The following is a 25,336-nucleotide window of genomic DNA, read 5'->3' on the forward strand; positions in this document are numbered from 1 at the left end:
TGGTAATTATGTGAGGTGAAGGATGTGTTAACTAACCTTACTGTGGTACACATTTCACAGTATGTATGTTTATTAAATTGTCACATCGTACGCTTTAAACTTATACAATGTTATATGTTAATTATATCTCAGTAAACCTGGGAAAACAAATCCCATATGATCTTTTGAGGCACAGCCTCCATTTTAGCCCTCTTCAGTCCTGGCTGATTTTTCTTCCATAACCCACCTCCCACCAGCCCTCGAAGTGGGGTACACAGGCTGTTGTTCCTCCCTTGTTCCCACTTCCAAACTATTCTCTTCTCTCCTCCTTGGAAACTTCTAGCTTCTATAAATGGCTGTCAGCTACTCCAACAGTCACCTACTGACCTTTCCTCCAGGAAACCTTCTCAACTAGGATTGCTCCTGGGAACCGCAGAAGACATAAAATGAGTTGAGTGGCTGTTTCCTCCATTCTCTCAAGGATGGTACATAACCAGCACTGAAACCTATTGTCAACATCAGTTAGATCCATTAAACTGATAATCTGCCTTCACTGACCAAGCTTGCTTTAATTTTTGCTACAAAAAATTTGCATGTCCTTCAAGTGTCATGTAGCCTAAACAATAAGATGTTTGCTCAAGCTGTTTTTCAGGAACTTGGAGTCAACTGTGTCCAGTTTGAGCTCTAGCCGGTAAAGACTGGTTAAGACCACCCATCCACCAATTGAGCATGCTCAAGTGTCTGCTGCATGACCTCTTGATACCGGAGAGCTGAAAACTCCACCCTAAGAACATGCTAATTTGCCATTTTCTGAACACTTGTCTCACGAAGACGCCTGCAGCTTAGTTGCGCCTGTGCAAAACGATGATTACCTCCCCTTTTTCTTATTTCCAATCACCTTTCCTCACTCTCCGCACAGCTCAGCTATATCCCATAGATACCCTGAGCCCTTCTCCTTCGGAAAGACAGATTTGAGACTTGTTCTCCCATCTCCTCATTTGGCTGCCTTGTGAATAAGCCCTTTGCTGCGAACCTTGGCATCTCAGTGTTTGCCTTGCTGCATGTTGGGCAAATGCACCTGGTTCAGTAAGAGTACCACTCTGGGCACAGAGGAGAAATTGGTCCATCACAGTGGATGCTGTATCAGCCAGGGCTTGACCACAAAGGAGAGTCCATGAGCAAGACAGGTGAAGGATTTATTATGGAGAGGGGACCTCCCACAAGGTGGTAGCTGGTGCAGTCTGTTGCTTCTGTGTCTGTTTTTGAGCCTGGATTCACTGGGGTTGGCCAGACAGGTGGTTGGAAAGGAGAGCTGGACCTTGAACCTGTGAGGAAAACTGGAACCAGTTGGAGTGAACTGGAACTTGCATCTCCCTCATCACTTCCAACCTCAGTGCCACAGGGGGTGACTTGTAGGGGAAGCTGGCACCTTCAAACCTGGAGCTGATACACACTTTGTCCAGGACTCAGAGAAGCTGACGTAGGAAAGTGGCAGGAGTTTGGGAAGCTCAGGTCAGGTGCTGACCCAAGGGGAGCTTTAAATCAGCAAGGAAGGGAGCCAGCTGCCACAGCGCTAGGGCCTCCCCCACCTTCAGAGCTTACAAAGAATGTGATGCTGCTGCCACTTCCAGATCTGGTGCAGAATTCCCCTCGTGGTCAACACTAACAGGCAACAGCGTGGGGAGGGCATTCAGGGCACACAGCTCCATCTCAGTCCAGTGGACATAGCACAGCGCCATCCCTGGTGCATTTGGGCATTCGGGCTTAATTCCCTCAGGGGTGCATTTTTCCTCATGGTTTCCGCATCTGGCTCACTGGTTTTCTCTCCACACTACTCTTCATGACAACCTCAACCTCTGAGTTCCTTGACTTCTCACATTCATGCTCTTAACCGTACCCTAGATCTAGGTATTACCATAACTGTGTTACCTCGAAAGTCTCCAATTCAGAATCTCGAATTGGAATGTCATTTCATCGACCACCACCTCCTGTGTTTCCAGTCTGTCTTGGTGCTGTCGCCTCCCACCTGCTCAAGACGTTCTTTGCAATTACTTCTGCTGTTTTCTTAGCTCCCTTTCTACTGTATCATGCCCATCCACCTACAATAAGCTATACTTTGTTGTATCTTAAAACAAAACAAATGTTTCCTAGACCTCAAGTCCCCACTCAGTAACTATCCCATTTCTATGAAAACTCCTTGAAAAAGTTGCTTTTACTCACTTTGTCTGCTATCTCCTCAGTTCACTATAATTGAGATTCATCTCACCATTTTTCTCATCAAGGATGACTGAAATTTTGCTCTACCCGATCCGTGATCACCTCTCAGCCCTCATCTTATCTGACCTTTCGGCACCACAGGACATGACTGATAACCCCTCTCTTCAAAGTGCTTTTTCATTTGGATTCTGGGACCCTATACTCTCCTGTTCCCCATTGTACTCACCGAGGGTTCATTTTCTCTCTAAACGCACTCCTTAGGTGATCTCATCCAGTGCCTAGATTCTAAATTCCATCTAAATTACACTGATATTTTCAATCCCAGTCTTTCACTGATTTCTCTGTGTATGTATTCACTTGATTGGTCAATGAGCATCACAAACTTAGCTTACCCCAAGAGGACTTCTGATTTCCCACCCCCAAAATGTGTTTGTTGCCTGGTCTTTTTTTTTTTTTTAATTAATTAATTAATTAATTTATGGCTGTGTTGGGTCTTCGTTTCTGTGCGAGGGCTTTCTCTAGTTGTGGCGAGCGGGGGCCACTCTTCATCGCGGTGCGTGGGCCTCTCACTATCGCGGCCTCTCTTGTTGCAGAGCACAGGCTCCAGATGCGCAGGCTCAGTAGTTGTGGCTCACGGGCCCAGTTGCTCTGCGGCATGTGGAATCTTCCCAGACCAGGGCACGAACCCGCGTCCACTGCATTGGCAGGCAGACTCCCAACCACTGCGCCACCAGGGAAGCCCTGTTGCCTGGTCTTTCAGTGGTATATATTCTCCAAAATTCGTCTCCATCAATTTCCTTCATCCCTTTATATCCATACTATTCAGATCAGGCAGTCTAACATCTTTTCCCTTAAATCTTGGGCAGACATTAGTGACTTTGACCAATGGAATGCAGTGATAGGGACTGACACTCTGGGGCTTCTTGGAGAGGGTACAAGAAGCCTTGCAGCTTCTACCTGGGCCTCTTGGAATGCTTGCTCTGGAGAAGCCAGTTACCATGTAGGAAATCCGACTACTTTGAGACTCCCATGCTGCAAAGAAGGCCAGGCTTGCCATGTGGAGAGGGTACATGGAGATAGAAAGAGATGCCTGGGCAGCTCCCAGCTTTTTCAGCCATGTGAGTGAGCAAGGCATAAGATAGGTGAGCGAAAAAGACATCTTGGATGTCCAGCCCAGTGGAACCTTCAGATGACTCCACAGCTGCCATCTGAAGAAAAGCACATGAGAGAAACCCCAACCCAGGGTTGGGACTAGGGTGAGGGGAGTGAGGCACCAGGTACAAAATTTAATGGGATACTCACTCTCATCGTGATGCTGCAGGGACCTTGAGAGTGAGTGCCCTTTACGTCTTGTACCCTAGACACTTCATTCACCTCACCCTAGTTCTGGTCTTGCCCCATGAAAGAACAGCACAGCTTAGCTCTGTCAACCCAAAGGATCATGAGAAATAACAAAGAATGTAGTGTTAAGGCACTAAGTTTTGAGGTGGTTTTGTTATGCACCAATAAATAATCACATATACACTTTCCATCATACCCAATTACTTGGGTCAAAGATCTACCTGGACTCTTCCTTTTTCTTCACATCCCATATCCAACTGATGGCCCATCACAGGCAGTCAATAAAAGATTTGATAGGCTGAATGCATGAAAGATCAGAACTTATTTCTTATCTTCTGTATTAGCCAACTCAGAACTAGTCAAAACCACTTATACTATAGAAAAGGGAACAGAGACCCTGAGAGGTTAAAGAATATGGAAAAGTTCTGAAGCCTTAAAAGAGAACATGATATTCCCAGAGTGTTGAGTGGTTCAGTGAAAGAACAAAAGGTACATGATAAGCACCGCTTACCTCTTGGTGCTTAGCAATATGGCAGATAGAAAACCATAAGAAGCAGATCTGTGCCCTTTTGGGGACTTTGCAATATGTCAGCTGGCCATTGGGGGGTGGCTAGGATGCTTACCACTTAGTTGAAGGCTTAAGTCATAGGTGTCCTCTCACCTGTTTTATTTATTTTTGTTTTTATGACTAGAGAATATGAATACATGGTGGCAGACAACCAGTGGAAACCAAACAACATCTACTCTAGAATTCTAATCCTACTTCATATCCTGCAGGTCTACCCCATTCTCTCTACAAGTCTTCTCTTTATCTCTCCATTGCTTTCTTAAGAGGAATGAATTCTTGGGAACAAAGTAGGATGGGAATATCGTATGGATGGGAACCCCATTCATGCACAACAAGTTGGGTCATGCCCATAGCTGAAGATCTGAGGCCTTCTCCTGAACTCCATCTTTCCTTATAACCCCCTCAAGAACCGTTCCAAGTCTTATTAATTCCATCTAAGAAAAAGTCTCTCGCATCCAACCTTCCTGTATTCCCACTGCCCTGGCTTCTTAGAGTTTCTCACCATTGCTGACCACTAGGTGTTTCCCAACTCTTTCTCTAAATCATAGGTTCTTAGCCTGGGAAGTGTCTCAGAATCACTTGGGAGGCTTTTGAAAAATACGTATACCTGTACAAGTTCTGTTACACTTGAATTCTTCCCAAAGGCCCAGGAGTATGTATTTTGGGAAAAAATTACAAAGGTATATTTCTGGTTAAATAATCCTGTCGGTGGTTCCCAGACTTGGGGATTTCATAGATCAGTTCATTTTTTTAAAAAAATTTGGATTATCTTTGAAAAAAGATACTAACTTTTTAATTTTGTCAAATATTAACAAACAAAAAAATCCTTACTACCACCTATTAACATTAGTGTTTTATTAAATAAAGGGAACTTTGAAACCACAAAGGCAGGGTGGAAATAACTGGAGAATAGAGGCCTTTAAATTGAATGCATTTAGACTTTTAAAGAATTTAATACATTGTCCTATTTTTCTTCTCATTTCAACAGAAAGTTACTACACAAGGGAAACTTCGGAAGCTTTTGCAACTTTGGACAGCATTTTGGAATCACTCCTCTAAAGTAATCCTCCATGCTGCTGCTAAGTCTGACCAAATCACTACTCCAGTTAAAAACTTCCAGTTACTCTTCAGGAGAATGCCCAAGGTCATGACCATAACTACAGGATGTAATAGTTCGGAAAACCAGTTCCAAATACTTACCCCCATCTATTCCTGCCTGTACCTTCAAACACACGTGCATGCACTCTCACCCACAGACACACACGTGCAGGCACACATATATATGCATGCACTCACATACACACATGCAGACACACATACATACACTCACACATGCACGCGAGTAAACACAAATTGGCATTTCTCTCTGAGCATCAGTCATGGCATTGCCATCCTGCTTTTAACCTGGGCCTTTAGTATGTTTGTCTCTTTGTCAGAGAAGTGGTTCTGGTCCCTACAGAACCCTTATTCCTTGGATAATACATGTAACGTCAACACCATCCTCTCTGTGTGCACATACTCTTTGTAATATCAGCTGGCAGCTGACTTCCCAGATTTTTCATCATGTGCACTTGGCTCTCATGGTCAGATGAGTCAGTGGTTGAGTGGATGAGCTGTTTGGGGTGCCACCCACCCAGATGCAGACACTATAATATTGAGACACATCAAATCAAAATAATAGCAGTCTAAGACCAGGAGGGATTTATCCTAGAGATCCAAATGCAGGAAATGTAGCCACATAATCTGTACCAATAAATTAAAAGAGAAAAAGATATGATCATATCAGACAATGCTGAAAAGACATTAGCAGCCATTGCTAATAAAAACCCCAGGCAAGGGAGCAATAGGTAGAAACTAACTACACGATGTAAAACATACAGAAACCAGAAACCAAAGTTACAAAACGCTAGAGCCGTTTGAATTAAAATTGGAAATGGCAGGAATAGTCAATGCCATTATTACTTAGTATTTCCTTAGAAGTTTTAACAAATATAATAAGAACAAAAAATGTAATGATAGACACAAAAATTGGGAAAGAAGATATAAAAACTCTTTCAGCAAACATGGCCAACATTACTAGTGTTGGTCAATTCTTAGGTTGTCCTCACCTTTTCTTGGCCATGCAGTTGGGCAGGATGATGTAACCAGTTCTAGCCAGTGGGCTGTGACTGGAAGTGACATCCAGCACTTTTAAGATGAGGCATTTATATCCTCCTGCCCTCTCTTTCCCTGCCCTGCTGAACCTAGAAGCCTCCAGTTGTTTTGGGGGTAGGGATGGGGTGGGACTAGAAGATCAAAACAGCCTATGGTGCAAATTCAATACTCTAGAGCACAGCTGTCCTGGACCCACAGCAGTTTTTGCATGAGTGAAAAAATAAAAACTTATGTTGTGATAAACCCCTGAAATGTTGATATTATTTGTAACTACAGCATAACTTGCCCATCCCTAACTGACATAGTTAATGGAATAATTGCATGCTTAGAAAACCCAAGAGATGCTTTTTTAAAAAATCACTAGATGCAATGAGAAAATTTGGTAAAGTCCCTACCTCTAGATGAATATAAAAAGAACTTTTCTGTACTCTAGTCATGAACACTTAGAAAAGAAAACTGGAAAAATACTTTCTGTATATTGTGACAAAAGATATAAAATATTTAGGAATAAATTTTATAAGGAAGATTTTAGACCCATATGAATAGTTATAAAATACTATTATGAGAATGAAAATAAGATCTGAATATATAGAAAAGTATCCACAAAATAAAATGCTAATTCTCCCAAATAATACATAAATTTAATGCAATTCCAGTTGAAATCTCAACAGGGTTCTTGGAATTGGATGAAATTATGTTAAAATTCATATAGAAAAATTAATGACTAAAAATACCTAAGAAAATTACAAAACTGAAATGAGAGGTATCAGAACATATGATATAGCCTTAATAATTAAATCAGTATGGTGCTGATTAGACCATAACCTTTGTCGTATATTTACTTCACAAAGGTTATGGTTTAATCAGTGGGAAAAGTGTGGTCTCTTAAATAAATGACGCTGGAAAAACTGGCCATCCATTTAAGAGGAACTATAAAAATACAAATTCCAGATAGAAACTTAAATATAAAAAGTAAAATAAAAATCAAATAAGAAAATCTAGGCTATGCCATGTATCTTAGAATTTAGAAAGACTCTTATAACCAAGACTGGAAAATCAGAAGATAATGGAACAAAAACATACATATTTGACTATATAAAAAATTAAGAAGTTGTGTATGGAAAAGATAACCAGAGACAAAGTCAATAGACTGGAAAGAACAAGATAGAAAACATTTAGAGCTGGAAGAGAGCTGGAAAGAACATTTATAAAGTAGATGACAAAAGACCAACTTTTGAATAAGCAAAGAGCTCTTATAAACTTATAAGAAAAAGATAGTCTAAGAGAAAATGGGGAAAGATGTAAACAGAAAGTTCACAGAAGTGCAAATCCATATGTCAACAAACAAGTGAAAAAATATTTAAATTAATTAGTAGTCAGATCAAAGGAAATGAGAAAACAATGAGATATCACTTTAACACCCACTAGACTGGCTAAAATGTGGAAGAACTGTGACAATAGTTCTCCTAAGGATATCTCCAAACACTACTGGTGGAAATGCAAATCCTTTTTGGAAGTTGATGTAGCTACACCTTTAAAATGTAAAATAAATGTAAAATACAACCATTTGGCCCAGCCCACTACTGAGAACATTTCCAATAATAATACAAAAAAAAAAAAAAAAACAACACATAAGAAAGATGCTGTGTATATTCTAGCAATCTCAATAGAAATACTTTTTTTGCCAAAAGTATTTTTTTCCCAAAAAGTTCTAGGCAAAGTGCTGGAACCTCACTTGGTCTAGGTCATGCAGCCCTGTACCTTAGGAGTGAGAGAGAGGAAGCCCCTGAAGGAAAGCCAAGAGTGTCATCGGAAGAAAAGTGTCCTTTGTGCCAGGGCTCTACCAACGCGTTCCATGAGTTCGTCCTGGTCCATGCACTGTTCCTGAGTGGCCCCTGAGAATGTGCGAGTGACATACTTGATACTTTTTTAACAATTTGGAAGAATAATTTTATGGCTGTTGAATCCAATAATAAAAATTGGGGGCTTCTATTTTGTAGGTATCATTTAAGTTGGGTGATATGGTGTCTTCTCTGCAGATGGGAACTTTTCCAAGCTAGAGAATATGGAGACCAACAGCATTAATGTTGAGCAGATAAATGTCTGCCAGCAGTGCAATAGGCTGGGGAACTTGACAGGGCGGTGTTTGTACTTATTAAGTGACTCTTTCGATCCTGAATAGAAAAAATCAGTTAATTTGTTGCATTAAAGTTTGAATGAACTTCTATCATTTCACATCATCTTTACAAAGCCCCCTTGATAAAGAGGTGATAGAGATCGCTTTGCCCCACCCCTTCAGGAAGGTGATGGCAGCCTTATATCCACAAAGACACTGGGACCTTAAGATCATGGTAGAGCATACACATGTTTTTATCTTTATTCATTTATTTTTATTTTGTTTATTTTTATGTGATGGATTGAAAAAATAACCTGGTCTTTCACCACAGGTCATTGGAGAAGTTGATACTAGTTATTTTATTTGGTTTTAGAGGCAAATTAGTGTTAGGTGCAGGAGCTTAAGGGCTCACCACTGTGTGAAGATTAATAAAAATGTAAGAAACAAACTTCTGATTCTTCAAAGAACGTCGTTAATAACCCCAGGATGCCAAGTGACAGCACGACCCAGCTTGTGCTCAGAGCAGACAGAGCAGCTGTTCTCCAGGGGGTGGGAAGCAAGCTCCACACCATTGCTTTGGGAGATAAAGATGCTGGCTGGGTTTCAACAAGAGGAAATCTCACAGAATCAGCAGGTGCTCCAATTCTCAGGAAACTTGACTTTCATACTTTCTGAAAGAGAGATATTAATGAAACAGAGATTTAAAATCCAAATAGATCATTTGAGGCACAATACGCTTTACTCTCTGTGGCTTGCAGTTGGCAGTCAGTACAGTTTTCCTCAAAAAGTAATTTTTCCAAGGTTGCGCCTTATACACATTTGGACATAACATCTTAAGTTCTCCCATAATTGGGGCCAATTCGTTAGTGGGCATTATAGAATATTTCAAAGCTATGCCAGGCCTTGTTTTAAAATCTGGTTTTTCACTGTTGATATCAAGAAGAAACTTTTTTGTAACTATGTCATAAACCTGGATCAACTGTTATCTAAATATTAATAACATAATTTGTTAGAGAACTTATCAATTGTCTTACGAATTTGCTTTTTATTTTGTAAAAATCTATATAAAAGGAATAGGCTTCCCCTCTCCACCCCACGCCCCCAACAAAAAAACTTTCAACTGCAAAATTATCTATCAGCAAGCTAATGTAAAATTCCACAGTGTGTGGTTAACGCTTCTCAAACAATTTGGTTTGAATTGTTAACATTAGAATTGCTTACGTCTTTATTGCTAAAAGTATGTATTGCCATAGAGTATTTTGGGGAAAAAATCTATGATCTTATTGACTAATAAAGATTACAAACTATTTAATGCTTTTCAATGAAATGTGTATCCCAGGACTGTATCAAGTATATCACAGATGAGTTCACACTCATCCTACATTTTAAAGTTGCTTTCACACTTACCTGCTCATTTTTCACTGGTTTTGATTCAGTTGAGGCCAAAAGATATCTATTGAGCACCTAACTGTATGTGCCGGGAAGCTGAAGTATTTTTTTTTAACATCTTTATTGGAATATAATTGCTTTACAATGTGTGTTAGTTTCTGCTTTATAACAAAGTGAATCAGATATACATTTACATATATCCCCATATCTTCTCCCTCTTGGGTCTCCCTCCCATCATCCCTATCCCACTCCTCTAGGTGGTCACCAAGCACCGAGCTGATCTCCCTGTGCTATGCGGCTGCTTCACACTAGCTATCTATTTTACATCTGGTAGTATATGTAAGTCCATGCCACTCTCTCACTTCGTCCTAGCTTATACTTCCCCCTCCCCGTGTCCTCAAGTCCATTCTCTATGTCTGCGTCTTTATTCCTGCCCTGCCCCTAAGTTCTGAAGTATTTTTTAAAAAATCTTCCAACTTTGTTCTTTTATCGTTGTTATTATTAATAAACTATTTTTTATAAGTACTGCTAGGTTTACAGAAAAATTGATTGGAAGGTACCAAGTTCCCACATATCCCCCGCCCCCTTCCCCCTGCCCAGTTCCCCTTTTTATTTACATATTTTATTAGTATTGTATGTTTGTTACAATCAATGAACCAATATTAATACATTATTATTAACTAAAGCCCCTAGTTTACATTAGGGTTCACTCTTTGTGTTGAGCATTCTATGGGTTTTGACAAGTGTATAATGTCATGTATTGACCAGTCTATATCATACTATTATTATACAGAATAGTTTAACTGCCCTGAAAATCTTCTGGAAGCATTCTGTTTTAACCTAGAAGGGATGTTAAGTTGAATCTTTTCATTTAAAGCTTCCATATTTAGTATTCCTTTTTTGTTCATTAAAAAAATAAATTGAGGCCATACATGCTATTTGAATTCAAAGGTTGTACACATTTCCCTCAACGATTAACCATTTATATTAATAGAATCATTCATATAATTCAGTTATCCATCACAGAAATATTTATTGAGTTCTTACCTGGGTCAGCACTCTGTTCCGATAGTCTTCTAATGAGGGAAGTTTGTGATGGGTGGCTTTATGCTATAGACCTTTGTTTCATGCATGGATATATTGATACATTTAATTACCGCAGCTCCTTTCACAGTGTTTTTTTTTTCCCAGTTTTTTTTTAGATTATTAAATGTATTTTTGAATAAGAAATATAAGTATATAGTGCAAAACATACAAGGTATAAAAAAGTTCACTGTATCCAGAAAGCCTCCACTCACCTTTGTACCCAAGAACTCACCTCCCTCAGCCACTGTTATCAATTTCTTGTATGCATTCCCAGAGATATTATATATGTATATAAAATAAATCTTTTTAAACAATGATCTTTGCCTTTTTTTTGCACTTAATATATTTTGGACACTGTTCCATATCACTTCATAAAGCACTGACATATCTTGCTTATCCTTTTGATGAGTGCATAGTATTCCATTTTTTGATGTTTCATACATTATTTAACCAGTCCCTTACTGACTAGCAGTTAAAGTTCGATCTTTTGTTGTTTCAATGCAGCAGTGAATAACCTTGCATATTTATCTTTTCATAAGTATTTTAATACAGCTAGAGGATACAGTTTAGGGAGTGAAATTACTGCATCAAAGAGGAGGTACATTTTAAATTATAATAGATCAATTGTGATAGATAGATTGTGATAGAAGATTGTTCCATCTATTCATGGTAGTGTTACAGAGCAAGGACTCACTGCCCCATGTGCACAGAAGACACCAGCTTTTGAGAAAAGAAAGAGCTTTATTGTGAGGTTGACCGGCGAGGAGACAGGAGGCAGGACTTAAATTTCCTTGATCCAGGGTTCAGGGTGAAATTTAAAGGGTTGGGGGAATTTCAAAGTTGGAAGATGATTGGCTAGTCTTGAATAGGGCCATATAAGCTACTTGTGCTGTTGGAAGTCAGATTTTCCTTACTGAAGTATTTCTTGCTTCATAAAGGACTCTGGTGGCAGCATTTCTATTTGAGTTAAGTGGACTGAGGATTCTTAGTTCCGAGGTCATCCTGGAGACGTGGGCTTCCAACTTGCACATGCACAGTGCTGTTCTTTAAAATAACTCAAGGTTTAATTAATCAATCAACCTATTTAAGGAGGCAAAACGAGTTTCATCTGGTTTACGTGCTGTTTCAATAGGTCAACTGTTCTCCATAGAAGTTGTGCGAGTGTAGGGGAGTGTTGTCTGCTTGCATCATTGCCAAAGCAACATGTTATTAAGTTTTGGATCTTTGCCAATCTGATAGATGAAAATTATGCCTCATTGTAACTTTAATTTTACTTTCTCTTGTTATGTATAAGACAAACATTATTATTTAAGTCTTCAGAAAATTAATAAGGTAAAGATTGATGACATTTAAGTTGAAGAAGGTTAAGTGATCCGACATCAGCCAAAACTAATAAGTGAGAACACCCAGAAAGTGACCTGCTAAGCTTGTCTCCCTGGCCATCACCCCACCTTGCTTCCATAGCACCCAGCACAGTGTAGGGATGATGGCTTAGAGGTTTGCCTTTCCTGGGAATTTCCCTACACTTGGTCAGTAATTCTTAAAAAAGATGTTGAAGAATGCCTTTTACAAAGGGAAATGACTTCTTATTAAAATAGCAAGATCAATGAATTCTAAAGAATCCTCCCATACCTAAAATGCATGTTCTAGACTTCTAGTAGAGGTGAACATACCCTATTATTGATGAGACATATTTGAAAAACAACGCTTTGCTCTTTCCTTCCCACTTCCCACTCTGAAGCACTAGTTTCCTCTCTGTATGTGACTTCAAACTTGGAGCATTGGGTTCCTTATCCTATGGAACCCTGAGAACCTGTGGTTTCTGAGTAGCCGTTAAAGACTCTGGCTTCATCCATGACTTATATACATACATCATTGGAATTTGTTGTCAGGTTGAGGCTTGTCCCTGACTTGTGCTGTTTCCTGATGCTCCTGTCCCAGTCAGTTTGCTGCTGAGAGAGGATTAATTGCCCTGATCATCATTTGCCTGAAGTCATGGTTGGGTTTGGGGATATGAGAAGAGACAGAGTCATCTGGAGAGGAGTGGCTTTCCCAGAGCAGGACAGCTTGTGGTAATTTGACAATTGTTAAACAAATCAACAAAATGACTAAATGAAGCAAATTTCTGGAATAGAAGTTATGTCAATCCTGAATTATAAATTTTTACCGTTACTATCCTCTATTTACCAAATATTGAGCACCTACTACATATCGAGGACTCTTCTAGGTTTTAGACATCTAGCAATGACTAGCACAGGGGGAAAATGCCCGCCCATAGGGTTGTTTTATCCAAGGGTCATTGTAATTGTCTTTCCCCGTTCTCATGGTGGATCTGAGGACCTCGTGAATCATCACTCAAAAAGGGGAGTCCATTTCTGGAAAACCACAGATGCCCTTAGGCTCAGTCTTATCTCTGCTACAAACAAAAGAAGTGAACTGAATTCTTTCCTGACATAGAGAGCTTCATCTAGATCCCAGGAAGAAAAGTCTCTAAGATTCTCAAATCCTTGAAAAGCATCTGGGGAAGCATAAATGACAAGGAGAAAAAGCATCCCTTTAAAAGCCAGTCAGCCACTTTTCTGCCAAGGGCTTGTCAAAATTGCTCAAGAGAGAGAAAAAAGAGAAACAAGTGCACATACACATTTTTAAAGTAGCTGCAACCAAGACAACGCCAATTATTCAACCACAGTAAAGAAACCAGCAGTCAAACCACACTGATTATTTAACCGCGTATCCAAGTGCTGAACACAGCCATAGCCAGCCACGTTAATTTAATGTAAATATCCTGAGTAACCAGCCCCCGTGGAGGCAAGAGCTGCAGCAAAGGACAGTGCCTCACCTTTCCTTGTTTTGGCTCCAGATGTCTGGAGCTGGAAAACTGGCTATAATCCAACTAATATTTTCCCTTTTTTCCCTCCTTTCTGCATTTTTGTTTCTCCAAAACCCCAATTCATTCTTTCCTTACTGATCCACTAGTCTCAAATGAACACACACTCAGGGAAACATTTCATTTGATGCATTCTGTTCTCTTCCTCTTGATTTCCACCTTTTCTTTCCTTTATTTTTCATTTCAATCCTTTCTCCTTTTTTTTTTAACCTTCATGCTTTGATTCCAAAGTACTTGATTCCTATTTATTTAATTTTTACTAATCATCATATGTAAAGTTTATTCTCAGGAAGTGCATATCAGGAAAACATAAACTTTCTCCTTTGCAACTTGTAACTACAGAATTTGCACTAGGTTGAAACCTACTATAAAATAGTCCCTTTCACTGGGAAATGCCCAAGCTCGTGGATCTTGTGAGTCCAGATATCCATGTTTGAAAAACACTGTCCCACTCTCACTGGCCACAAATATAAGCATCTGACTCAAGGTCAGCCAACCCATTGTTGTCTATTAACCAATCAGATTTCTCTCTTTGAGATTTGAACCAGGAGACACAGAGATGGACTGAAACGTGGGGGGCTGAGTCAGGGCTGGATGACAGGATGGGCCATGTGCAAATAGAACAAATTTAGCTGGAGAGAGGAAGAGAGGGAAGCAGAGCTAAGGAAGACCCTATGGTCCACAGAGGATAAAAAGTGAAGCAACAGGTAACCATATGCTTCCTTGAAGGAGGGATAGAGGCACCTCATTTTACATTGATTGGTCCAGTTCTAGTTCCCGTGAGGCCAGTCTCTATTTCAGTTGTTAAGACCATGAGATTGACATTGTATCCTTATATTACATCTGTGTGCATGGATTATAGTATAAAATCAGGCTCTGGAGTCACTTAGCTTTTATCTCTTCCTCTTCTCAATGCCCACCTTTTCTCTCCACATGAAATCAGTTTCAAAAAGATGCTTCTAAATAAAATATCCATCTTATGTTATGTGTAGAGAAGTCTCCCGGACGTGATGTAACAGGCTCAATGAGAACTCATGTTTTGTGGAAGTGAGTCATGGAATTACTCTACATAAATGATGCTCATGATTCCATTTATGCCTAATTTTTTGAACTGTATCCCACCAATGGCCAAGCACAATGTTGGGGAACTGAAACTTCTTCCCTCTCCTATTGCCTTTGGAGTGCTCCAGGCTCTAATCTGACTTTTCTGATCAAATCTGACCAGGTTTTGGGGGTGGGAAATCAGAAGCGCTCCTGGAGCAAGCTAAATTTGTGAAGCTCATTGAACAACCAAGTGAATACATACACGTGGAAATCACAGAAAGACTGGGATTGAAAATATCAAATCAGGAGATGTAATTTAGCATCAAGGCACTAGATGAGATCACCTAAGGAGTGAGTTTAGAGAGAGAAGGAGCCCCAGGGAGTACAATGGGGAACAGGAGAGTGTGAAGCCAAACGTAAAAGCACTTTGAGAAGAAGCGGTGATCAGTCATGTCCTGTGGTGCCGAAAGGTCAGATAAAATGAGGGCTGAGTGACCTTGTTAAAAAAATGGTGGATGTAACTTGATTTTAGGGAATGAAGGAGAACATGAGGGAATAGTGGAAAAAAAACAAGTAAAAGCAACTTTTTCAAAGAGTTTTCCTAGAAATCTGATAGTAACTGAATGGGGATTTCTCCAGAGGAGACTATGGCCACCAGCACTGGGGAGAGACAGGGTTTGAATCCCAGCTTTTCCATAGGCTAATCAGACATTTTACGCAAGTTAGTTAACAATTCTGACACTCAAGCTTTTTAATCCATAAAATCTGGGTAACAAATATTACCTACATGTAGAATTTAGGGGACATTAGATACCTAACACGGTGACTTGTAACTAGTAAGTGTTCATTAACTAGTAGAAAATTGTTAGTTAGTAATTTGGGAAAAATATTAGTAGAACAAGAATTTGGCACTAACAGAGTGATTTCTTCCACACCTGCCTTAGAAATGGCTCCGATTCAATGCCTGGGTCTCACAGGTCTGGTTGCTGAGGGGAATGTGGTCATCCCACTGGGGAGCACACATTTGGACTTGGGATCTGGGTTAGGAAATTAGTAGCTGAAGAGTTAGACTCCTGGCGTTCTAAGCATATTGACTAAATTAAATCAAAACACAGAAGAGAGAATTCATTGATCTAATATCTGTGAGCACAGGTAAGGTACCACAGGATTTCAAAGCCTACTCTTGAAAAGAAACTCATGAAGTTTTGTGCAACTAACTCTTTTAGTCATTGTCTCTCCGCAGTGTGTCTGGCACTGTGCCACCCTAGGTGAGGAAACTCAGACCAAGTGTGAGATCACTCCTGTCCTTCACGGACTTGCCAGCTAAGCTGAGGTGAGAACCCCACATGGACAGACACTGTCTAATACAACAGTGTATCTTAAACTTGAACCAAATTTCCTGGGTTATTTCATAAAGTTCCCTGGGCTGCTCCTGGAGCTGCAGGAGATTCCCTGGTAGTGGAGCCTGTGAATCTGTACTTATGACTGTCTCCAGTGATTTCATCTATACCTTGGAGTCTGAGCACTACTGCTAAGGAAACTTAGACACTCAGGGAGCTTTGGGGGCAGATGAATGAAAAGGTATCAGAGTTTTAAGACTAACCTGGTGGCAATTGTTAGGAATGATGGAAGGGAGGAAGGACAGAGGTACTGAGTAAGATGAGGTTGCAATGAACCCCGGGTGGGGAGTGCTTGTGCTGTATCAAGGTGGCAGTGAATGTGAAAGGTGGTCAGGTGAGACAGATGTTTTGAAGCAAAATTGACCATATTTAGTGACTGGTTGGAAATGATGAATAAAGGAAAAAAGGAAAAGATGACTCCAGTGTTTTGAGACAGGCTGCTCCCCTTAGCTCCAGACTCGTGTGTTTGCTTCCTCAACATTTCCCCGTGGAGGTCCAAGAGTCATTGTCAACATAGCATGTCAAACACAGAAGCCCTCATTTCACTCTCCCCTAAACTTTCTTATTTCCTAGCTCCTTCCATCTCAGCCAGTGACAGCTCCATTCTCTCCACTGCTCAAGACAAGACTTTGAAGCAATTCTTGACTTCTCCATTTCTCCCACAGTCCCATGAGTAAACCTTTCAGTTTTACTTTCAAAATTGACCAAAAACCTTTTCATTTTCCTCCATCTTCACCACTGTCATCCAGATCCAACCCAAAATCATCTTTAGCCTAAGCTATTATAGTAGCCTCCTAACTGGTCCCTGCCTCCACACTTGCTTCTTAAAGTCTATTCAGATCATGAAATGTCTCTACTCGGAAGCTTCAGTTGTTCCCCAGCTCATTCAAAGTAAAAGCCAAACTCCTTATAGTGGCCCACAAGGTCCTACAAGGTCTAGGTCTCTAGTATTTCTCCAACCTCATCTCCTCTCACTGACCCAGGAACAGTCTGCATTAGGTATTCAAGCTGGCAAGTTGGTGCTTGTATTGGGCAAGGAAGCTCTCAACTTTGACTCTTTGTTCTTGTTGTTTTTTCCCTCTAAAGTTGTTTGACCTAAACTTCTTCCCACTCCCTCTCCTCCTCTGTTGAGCCTTTGGTCTCTGCAGTGTTATTCATTGAATTCAATGCTATTCCTCCAGAAATCTACATGAGATTATTATTATTATTCCAATCAGGTCAATGTCACTTCTTCACAGAGATCTTTCATGACCACCCTGCATGAAATGACATGATCAAGTAACTAGTTGTGACTCTTTATCCATCTTGCTTTATTTTTAAATTAGCCTGTCTCACTTGGCATATTATATGTTTATTTATCTACTATCTGTCTGCAACTATCTGTCAGCAGAGTGTAAAACACAAAGAGAAGGGCATTTGTCTACTTTATTTAGAGCTGTATTCCCAGAGCCTTGAAGAGAGACTGCACATAGCAATCTCTCATAAAACATTTGTTGAATGAATTGCAAGACTGAATTTAGAGGCAGCACAGTCCTGGTAAAGAACAAGGTCTCTTAAACTGGGTGGGTTGGATTTATATTTTGCCTCTGTCTTTTACTCCATATGTAATCCTGGACAAGTTTCCTGGCATCTCCATGCCTCAGTTTTCCTACTGTACAATGCAGGTATTAATAAGAACAATATGTAGCATTTAAAAAATGTGGCCATGAAGGACCTTCAGGATGGTGGAGGAGTAAGACATGGAGATCACCTTCCCCCCAACAAATACATCAAAAATACACCTACATGTGGAACAACTCCTATAGAACACCTACTAAATGCTGGCAGAAGACCTCAGACTTCCCAAAAGAGTCACGGTGCTCCAGCTGGGTATCAGGCCTGAGCCTCTGATGTGGTAGAGCCAAGTTCAGGACATTGGACCACCAGAGACCTCCCGGACCCATGTAATATCAACTGGGGAGAGGTCTCCCAGAGATCTCCAACTCAACTCTAAGACTCAGCTTCGTTCAACGACCAGAAAACTCCAGTGCTAGACACCCAATGCCAAATAACTAGCAAGACAGGAACACAACCACACCCATCAACAGAGGGGCTGCTAAAATCATAATAAGTTCACAGACACCCCAAAACACACCATTAGACATGGTCCGGCACACCAGAAAGACAAGATCCAGCCTAATCCAACAGAACACAGACTCCAGTCTCCTCCACCAGGAAGCCTACACAACCCATTGAACCAACCTTACTCACTGGGGGCAGACACCAAAAACAACAGGAACTACGAACCTGCAGCCTGCGAAAAGGAGACTCCAAACTCAGTGAGTTAAGCAAAATGAGAAGACAGAGAAATACACAGCAGATGAAAGAGCAAGGTGAAAACCCACCAAACCAAACAAATGAAGAGGAAATAGGCAGTCTACCTGTAAAAGAATTCAGAATAATTATAGTAAAGATGACCCAAAATCTTGGAAGGAGAATGAAGAAAATACAAGAAACATTTAACAAGAACCTAGAAGAACTAAAGAGCAAACAAACAAGGATGAACAGCACAATAAATGAAATTAAAAATTCTCTAGAAGGAATCAATAGCAGAATAACTGAGGCAGAGGAACGGATAAGTGACCTGGAAGATAAAATAGTGGAAATAACCACCACAGAGCAGAATAAAGAAAAAAGAATAAAAAGAATTGAGGACAGTCTCCAAGACCTCTGGGACAACATTAAATGCACCAAAATTCAAATTATAAGGGTCCCAGAAGAAAAAGATAAAAAGAAAAGGACTGAGAAAATATTTGAAGAGATTATACTTGAAAAATTCCCTAATATGGGAAAGGAAATAGTCAAGTCCAGGAAGGTCAGAGAGTCCCATACAGGATAAATCCAAGGAGAAACACGCCAAGACAGATATTAATCAAATTATCAAAAGTTAAATACAAAGAAAAAATATTAAAACAACAAGGGAAAAGCAACAAATAACTTACAAGGGAATCCCCATCAGGTTAACAGCTGATCCTTCAGCAGAAACTCTGCAAGCCAGAAGGGACTGGCAGGACATTTTTAAAGTGATGAAAGGGCAATATCTACAACCAAGAATACTCTACCCAGCAAGGATCTCATTCAGATTCAACAGAGAAATTAAAAACTTCACAGACAAGCAAAAGCTAAGAGAATTCAACACCGGCAAACTAGCTTCACAACAAATGCTAAAGGAACTTCTCTAAGCAGGAAACACAAGAGAAGGAAAGACTTACAATAACAATTCCAAAACAATCAAGAAAATGGTAATAGGAACATGCATATCAATAATTGCCTTAAATGTAAATGGATTAAATGTTCCAACCAAAAGACACAGACTGGCTGAATGGGTACAAAAACAAGACCTGTATACATGCTGTCTACAAGAGACCAACTTCAGACCTAGGGACACATACAGACTGAAAGTGAGGGGATGGAAAAAGATATTCCTTGAAAATGGAAATCTAAAGAAAGCTGGAGTAGCAAGTCTCATATCAAACAAAATAGACTTCAAAATAAAGTCTATTACAAGAGACAAAGAAGGAGGCTACATAATGATCAAGGGATCAATCCAAGAAGAAGATATAACAATTGTAAATATTTATGCACCCAACATAGGAGCACCTCAATACATAAGGCAAATGCTAATAACCATGAAAGGAGAAATCGACAGCAATACAATAATATTAGGGGACTTTAACACCCCACTTTCACCAATGGACAGATCGTCCAAAATGAATATAAATAAGGAAACACAAGCTTTAAATGACACATTAAACAAGATGGACTTAATTGACATTTATAGGACATTCTATCCAAAAACAACAGAATACACTTTCTTCTCAAGTACTCATGGAACATTCACCAAGATAGTTCATATCTTGGGTCACAAATCAAGCCTTGGTAAATTTAAGAAAAGTGAAATACTATCAAGTACCTTTTCCAACCACAACACTATGAGACTAGATATCAGTTACAGGCAAAAAAAACTGTAAAAAATAAAAACACATGGAGGATAAACAATATGTTACTAAATAACCAAGAAATCACTGAAGAAATCAAAGAGGAAATCAAAAAAATACCTAGAAAAATGACAATGAAAACACGATGGCCCAAAACTTATGGGATACAGCAAAAGTAGTTCTAAGAGGGAAGTTTATAGCAATACAATCCTAACTCTAGACAGATGAAAAATCTCAAATAAACAACCTAACCTTACACTTAAAGCAATTAGAGAAAGAAGAACAAAACAAACCCAAAGTTAGCAGAAGGAAAGAAATCATAAAAATCAGATCAGAAATAAATGAAAAAGAAATGAAGGAAACAATAGTAAAGATCAGTAAATCTAAAAGCTGGTAATTTGAGAAGATACACAAAATTGATAGCCAGACTCATCAAGAAAAAAAGAAGACTAAAATCAACAGAATTAGAAATGAAAAAGGAGAAGTAACAACTGATACTGCAGAAATACAAAGGATCATGAGAAATTACTACAGGCAACTATATGCCAATAAATGGACAACCTGGAAGAAATGGACAAATTCTTAGAAAAGCACAACCTTCCAAGACTAAACCAGGAAGCATTAGAAAATATAAACAGAGTTATCACAGCACTGAAATTGAAAATGTGATTAAAATTTTTCCAACAAACAAAAGCCCAGGACCAGATGGATTCACAGGTGAATTCTATCAAACATTTACAGAAGAGCTAACACCTGTCCTTCTCAAACTCTTCCAAAATATAGCAGAGGGAGGAACACTCCCAAACTCATTCTACAAGGCCACCATCACCCTGATACCAAAACTAGACAAAGATATCACAAAAAAAGAAAACTACAGGTCAATATCACTGATGAATATAGATGCAAAAATCCTCAACAAAATATTAGCAAACAGAATTCAACACCAATTAAAAGGATCGTACACCATGATCAAGTGGGTTTTATCCAGGAATGGAAGGATTCTTCAGTATATGCAAATCAATCAATGTGGTACACCATATTAACAAACTGAAGGATAAAAACCATGTGACCATCTCAATAGATGCAGAAAAACCTTTTGACAAAATTCAACACCAATTCATGATAAAAACTCTCCAGAGAGTAGGCATAAAGGGAACTTACCTCAACTTAATAAAGGCCATATATAACAAACCCACAAACAACATCATTCTCAATGGTGAAAAACTGAAACTACTTCCTCTAAGATCAGGAACAAGACAAGGTTGCCCACTCTCACCACTGTTATTCAACATAGTTCTGGAAGTTTTAGCCACAGCAATCAGAAATGAAAAAGAAAGAAAAGGAATCCAAATTGTAAAAGAAGAAGTAAAACTGTCACTTTTTGCAGATGACATGATACTATACATAGAGAAACCTAAAGATGCTACCAGAAAACTACTAGAGCTAATCAATGAATTTGGTAAAGTAGCAGGATACAAAATTAATGCACAGAAATCTCTTGCATTCCTATATACTTATGATGAAAAATCTGAAAGAGAAATTAAGGAAACACTCCCATTTACCACTGCAACAAAAAGAATAAAATACCTAAGAATAAACCTACCTAAGGAGACAAAAGACCTGTATGCAGAAAACTATAAGACACTGATGAAAGAAATTAAAGATGATACAAACAGATGGAGAGATATACCATGTTCTTCGATTGGACGAATCAACATTGTGAAAATGACTCTACTACCCAAAGCAATCTACAGATTCAATGCAATCCCTATGAAACTACCACTGGCATTTTTCACAGAACTAGAACAAAAAATTTCACAATTTATATAGAAACACAAAAGACCCCAAATGGCCAAAGCAATCTTGAGAAAGAAAAACGGAGCTAGAGAAATGAGGTTTCCAGACTTCAGACTATACTACAAAGCTACAGTAATCAAGACAGTATAGTACTGGCACAAAAACAGAAATATAGATCAATGGAACAGGATAGAGAGCTCAGAGATCAACCCACTCACCTATGGTCACCTTAACTTTGATAAAGGAGGCAAGCATATACGATGGAGAAGGACAACCTCTTCAATAAGTGGTGCTGGGAAAACTGGACAGCTACATGTAAAAGAATGAAATTAGAGCACTCCCTAACACCATATACAAAAATAACTCAAAATGGATTAAAGACCTAGATGTAAGGCTAGACACTATAAAACTCTAAGAGGAAAACATAGGCAGAACACTCTATGACATAAATCACAGCAAGATCCTTTCTGACCTACCTTCTAGAGAAATGCAAATAAAAACAAAACTAAACAAATGGGACCTAATGAACCTTAAAATCTTTTGCACAACAAAGGACAACATAAACAAGATGAAAAGACAACCTTCAGAATGGGAGAAAATATTTGAAAATGAAGCAACTGACAAGGATTAAACTCCAAAATGTACAAGCAGCTCATGCAGCTCAATATCAAAAAAACAAACAACCCAATCCCAAAATGGGCAGCAGACCTAAATAGACATTTCCCCAAAGAAGATATACAGATTGCCAAGAAACGCATGAAAGGATGCTCAACATAACTAATCATTAGAGAAATACAGATCAAAACTACAATGATGTATCACCTCACAGTGGTCAGAATGGCCATCATCAAAAAATCTACAAACAATATATGCTGGAGAGGGTGTGAAGAAAAGGGAACCCTCTTGCACCCTTGGCGGGAATGTAAATTGATACAGCCACTATGGAGAACAGTATGGAGGCTCATTAAAAATTAAAAATATAACTACCATATGACACAGCAATCCCACTACTGGGCATATATCCTGAGAAAACCATAATTCAAAAAGAGTCATGTACCACAATGTTCATTGCAGCTCTATTTACAATAGCTAGGACATGGAAGCAACCTAAGTGTCCATTGACAGATGAATGGATAAAGAAGATGTGGCACATACGTACAATGGAATATTACTCAGCCATAAAAAGAAATGAAATAGAGTTATTTGTAGTGAGATGAATGGACCTAGAGTCTGTCATACAGAGTGAAGTATGTCAGAAAGAGAAATACAAATACTGTATGCTAACACATATATATGGAATCTAAAAAAAAAAAAAAAGGTTCTTAAGAACCTAGGGGCAGGACAGTAATAAAGATACAGACGTAGAGAATGGACTTTGGGACACGGGGAGGGGGAAGGGTAAGCTGGGATGAAGTGAGAGAGTCACATTGACATATATACACTACCAAATGTAAAGTAGATAGCTAGTGGGAAGCAGCCGCATAGCACAGGGAGATTAGCTCGGTGCTTTGTGACCACCTAGAGGAGTGAGATAGGGAGGGTGGGAGGGAGATGCAAGAGGTAGGGGATATGGGGATATATGTATACGTATAGCTGATTCACTTTGTTATACAGCAGAAATTTATAACAATATAAAGCAATTACACTCCAATAAAGATGTTTAAAATAACAAATGTGGCCACAAATTCTTTGACACTCCTTCCATCCCATGGAAGGAGTGATAAAGATGTTTAAAAAAACAAATGTGCTGTAGAAACTACTCCTCCTTGTCTGATTTCCTCTATCTGCTCTGATTTCTTCATCCGCAGAATCCACGAACATGTAAAAATGGTTATTCTTTTATGCCACTGAATTTAAGCTAGTTAGTTACATAGCAATAGATACCTTGAACCCCAGCTCAAAGGCTATTCTGGGAAGTAAAGAAGTGATTGTATGTGAAATGCTTAGAACTAGGCCAGTGCCAGCCACATAGTAAGTTGACCTCACTCAGTAATTGTTAGCTTTTATCATTACTGTGATAAAATTTCTACTGATAAATATAGTACTTTTAAAGAATTAGTTAATAAAAATACTCTTCTCTCACCCACATTTAAAACTTAATAATAAAATTTGGAACAGAATTAAGTGGTTCGTGAATTGTATTTTACTCCCCAAGATCAGTGTCTTTACATCCTTGGGTAAAGAGAGATTACAAAGTGATCTTCTTATGAACTGATAATTTGCAGTCGGTTATGATAAAGCCCCAGAAAAACAAAGCCCTTGGTACTACAACAGAATTTTTCTGAGTGAAGGTCTAGAATCCTGCTTACTTTTGTGTTCCTCTGCAACAGTGCAAGGCCCAAAGTAGACACCCCACCAATGTTTGCCTTGCTGATTTCATCAATGCACTTGTGTTCATTGTCTTACATAACCTTCTGGGAAAACATTGCTTTATTTAGTATTATCTCTATTTTTGCCTCTAAATTTGTAATATTTGCTTAGAAGCTGATTGGTAATCTCATAAAATTTAGATTGACGTTTATGGATTAAATGGCCAGTATTGTTAAGAATGTACAGTGCAGCATAAGCACAAAACTCTTGCACAGTCTTCTCCTGGACTTGTGCTTTTTTGAACTGGGTTCAAATCTAAACTGAGCAAGGCCACACAGGGCGTTAGAGCAAAAAATGTAAAGATGGAATGCACTAAACCCCCTCGACTGGGGGAGATAGGCCTTGGAGGAGGGAATTTTAAGGACATACTTTTTTATTTCTGGTCACCTGGCAAGCCAATCTTCAAAAACATACTGCACAAATGTGATTTTCAAAGCCACACACATTGTCTTAGATAGAAAACAACTTCAAACATCACATAGTGTTTTGGAAATTATTTGCTGAATATGTCAACATACCCTGTGAAAGAAAAGCAGTTGCATAGTTTTTGGTCTGTTCTTATGTGCAGATTTCTTGAATTTTGAAATAACAAGATCGTTAATATAATTACTTGGATAGGTATCACATTTTTAGATGGCCTGTTGAATGCTTTGCTATGAACAATTAAATATGTCTCATCTCATGGTGAGCAATCCATGTGTGTGAGAGAGCAGACAGGGGAAGGAAGAAATACCAGTAGGAGAAGCAGAGGAGCAAAGGAAAGAGAAGAGGGGGGACAGAAATATCTAGACTTAACAAATAAGAGAGTGCGGGCAGCATGAGCAAATAGTAATCTTTGAAACTCCTAGTCTCCACAGTTTTACTACAGCAAATATTAGTGCTTCCATATCATTCACAGTCAGTATAGTACAATCTACATATAGGAAGTGAAAAATATTTAAGGCTGGTTTTTCTCAGCCACAATGAAGTTGAGGTAATGGTATTACTTAGGAGTTCCTATTTATTGATCCA

Source organism: Leucopleurus acutus (genome assembly GCF_964270905.1).
Source record: "Leucopleurus acutus genome assembly, chromosome: 7".
Taxonomy (NCBI): Eukaryota; Metazoa; Chordata; class Mammalia; order Artiodactyla; family Delphinidae; genus Leucopleurus; species Leucopleurus acutus.